Source organism: Neophocaena asiaeorientalis, unplaced genomic scaffold, assembly GCF_003031525.2.
Source record: "Neophocaena asiaeorientalis asiaeorientalis breed wild unplaced genomic scaffold, Neophocaena_asiaeorientalis_V1.1 scaffold1051, whole genome shotgun sequence".
Lineage (NCBI taxonomy): Eukaryota > Metazoa > Chordata > Mammalia > Artiodactyla > Phocoenidae > Neophocaena > Neophocaena asiaeorientalis.
The window spans coordinates 17,603-20,513 of NW_020172689.1; the positions used below are offsets into that span (position 1 = coordinate 17,603).

General features: G+C 40.5%; 1 long non-coding RNA gene across 1 annotated transcript in view; it reads right to left on the minus strand.

Annotated features, from left to right (window-relative positions):
* Positions 1–791: 791 nt before the first annotated feature.
* The window catches only part of LOC112396266 (uncharacterized), a 7,917-nt gene continuing 5,797 nt past the window's right edge, over positions 792–2,911 (minus strand). The window contains exon 2 of the long non-coding RNA XR_003002536.1: positions 792–1,430. This is a non-coding gene — a long non-coding RNA (uncharacterized LOC112396266). The remainder of the gene's footprint in view (positions 1,431–2,911) is intronic.

A 2,911-nucleotide genomic window follows, 5' to 3' on the forward strand; every position in this document is an offset into this window, starting at 1 on the left:
AGTGGGTGAGGAGGTGGTGAAGATGCCCCAAAGATGATCAAGGTAGAGGTCCCTATTAGTCCTACATGAGAGCTCATTTCAAAGCGCTTTAAAGAATATGGTGGAGGAAGGCAGAGAAAAGAGCGAGCTCTTGTTTACAAAAGAATGACAACCCATATAGAAGGTGCAGCAGAACAGAAAATCACCAAATAATTATAATTGATTCTGATGAGGCTCCTCAATGGATACTAAACCACTGAGTGGGAGATGACTAAGGAATAGCATACTCACAGGGTCTCAGTGTAACACCCCTGCAAGCAATGTACTAATTAAAAAGAGACATCTGTTTTTTGTAAAGGGAGAAATTTGGTGAATATCACCGAGACAAACTGACAAGTGCCTCTGGACGTGATGCACCGAGAAGATATATATTTTTTAAAATAAAATTCTCTGTTCTGTGTTCCTGCCCTACTCCATCACCAAACTTTTCTGACCTGAATCTCTCAGGGGGAACTAATCAGTCAACTCCAAATTAAAAGATATTTTGTAAAACAGCTGACAGCCTAGAGTAGGCACTCAACTAATGTGCTTAGAATTGGATAGACAGACACATGAGTAGCTGGCTAGCTAGTTAGAAAAATGGATGGATGGATGATTGGACGGTAGTTGGGTGATGGAACAAACAACTGGATGGAAGAATGGATGGACTAATGCTGTAGGCAAAGTTACTCAGACAGCAGCCCAAGGTAGGTTTTGAATGAGATCTATCAGAAGAAAGAGGGAAGGAAGGGAGGAAGGGAATGTACACGTGATACTTTTTGTATTTATTGAATAGTTATTTTTTCAAATGGATGGAGGAAAGTACTCATTTTCATACCTTAGGAATTAAGAGTACAGATTTTGCCAGGCTTCACCGATGGTTTATTACATAATTTCAAATAGGTGGAGATTATAAAGAAAAGTAAAGTAGCATTTCAATACTGTAGATCCCACTGTCATCACTTGAAAGTATTTTGCCATTGTGCTTTGACTGTCAAATGTCAAAATGTATCACTGCAGGCCCAATGCTGGGAGTGGAAGTCGGCGGGTTGTAGTCCCAGTGACCTGGGTAAGGACAGGCTGCTGTATTTTCCCTTCCTCAGGGTGAAGATACTGCACTGTCCATTCCAAGCATCAGCGGTCAACGATCAGTGCCAGTTGGAGTAGGCATACAATTTCTTGTGATGAGAAGGTCCTCCAGCCAGGTGAAATCACCTATCAGAGGACTAGAATTATTTGGCCCCTCCTCCTGTAGACAGGGGTATCTCGTCACTTCCACGTCGTCCAGAAAGCAAAGACAACTGACATTATATAACCATGGAACACATCACTTCCATTCACAGTATCCAACATTCATTCAATAACTATGTTTTGAGTGTCTACTATGTGTTGGAAGAGACACAGTTCTTGTCCTAAAGTGAAAAGAAAGGGCTCAGTAAGAAAGGAAAACTCCAAATTTCACTCATCCTCCCCTCCTTTTCATGGATTATAAAAGAGAGTGATGTTTCAGTAAGAATGACACCCTAGTGACACATGTATATTTATAAATTATCATCAAACATGCCTAGCTCATGCAATTTCTCCCCAAGTCACTCCTCATTGGGCTTGGAGTGAAAAATGATTCTCCATAGAAATAAACAGGTTTCTGACAGTCAAGTTTTACCCTGAAATTTGTGTATGTAACACATATTACAAAAATCCTTGTGGATGGAGCTTTCTGAAGTAGGTGGCAATGCAACAGCAGTCTTAGAAATGATGGTTGCCAGTGTTCATTTGCCGGTTTCTTCAGTTTAAAAAAATGTTTTTACAGAGTTAGAAGAAGAATTGCAGAGAGCTGGACACTTGCAGATCATGGCAAGAAATGCTGCCTCCCCTTCCCCCACCAACCACAAAGGAAAAATAATCCACCAGGCATCACAAGGAAAGGGGAAGAACGCAAAAGGAAGATGCAGATGGATGAGGACAAGTTTCTCTTCCTTAGAAGAAGGATCTCTTAATCAAAAAGATTCTGAGCAAAATCGCTGTGGAAATTTATCAAAACGTGAGCTATGTCCGTGACAAATTAGGTACATAGTATTCTTTTGTGACCTTCGACCTAGTTGTTCACAGTCTTGGCATTGCCAGGCTTCACGAACTGCAGTGTCAGTAACTTGCTGGCTGGCAGACATGAAAAGAAGCTCGAAGGTTATCATCTAACAGTAATACAGCCCTTTGTCACATTTCATAGTGTGTCCTGTAATAAACTGAGTCACTGCTTGCACATTGCTCTAAGTATAATAAAACAACTATCTTTCTGGATCATTCTGATTTGATGTTCTGCTAAAAACATGAATTCTTTTTCCTGAAAAATAAAAATGAGTGTTAATGACTTTCCGCTGTTCCTGCATGTCAGGTGGTTCAGGAAGAGGATTAAACAAACAAACAAAAAGCATGACTAAAACACCTGAAAGTAGCTCTTAGAAGCCTTAGTGTGGCTATTTCTCATAAATCCAGAGGGAAGATGGGCAAAAGACGGGACCAAAAATGTACAGGCGTACCTCGGAGATATAGCAGGTTTGGTTCAACTTCAATAAAGTGAGCCACACTACACTGTAGTCTATTAAATGTGCAATAGCATTATGTCTAAAAAAATCACAGTACATACCTTAATTTAAAAATATTTTAGAGAGAAAAAATGCTAACCATCATCTGAGCCTTCAGCGAATTGTAACCTTTCTGTTAGTGGAGGGTCTTGCCTTAACGTCAATGGCTGCTGACTGATCAGGGTGGTGGCTGAAGGCCGGGTGGGTGTGGCAATTACTTAAAATTAGACAAAAGTGACGTTTGCTGCATCGACTGACTCCCTTTCATGAATGACTTCTCTGTATGTAACATGCAATGCTGTTTGATAGCA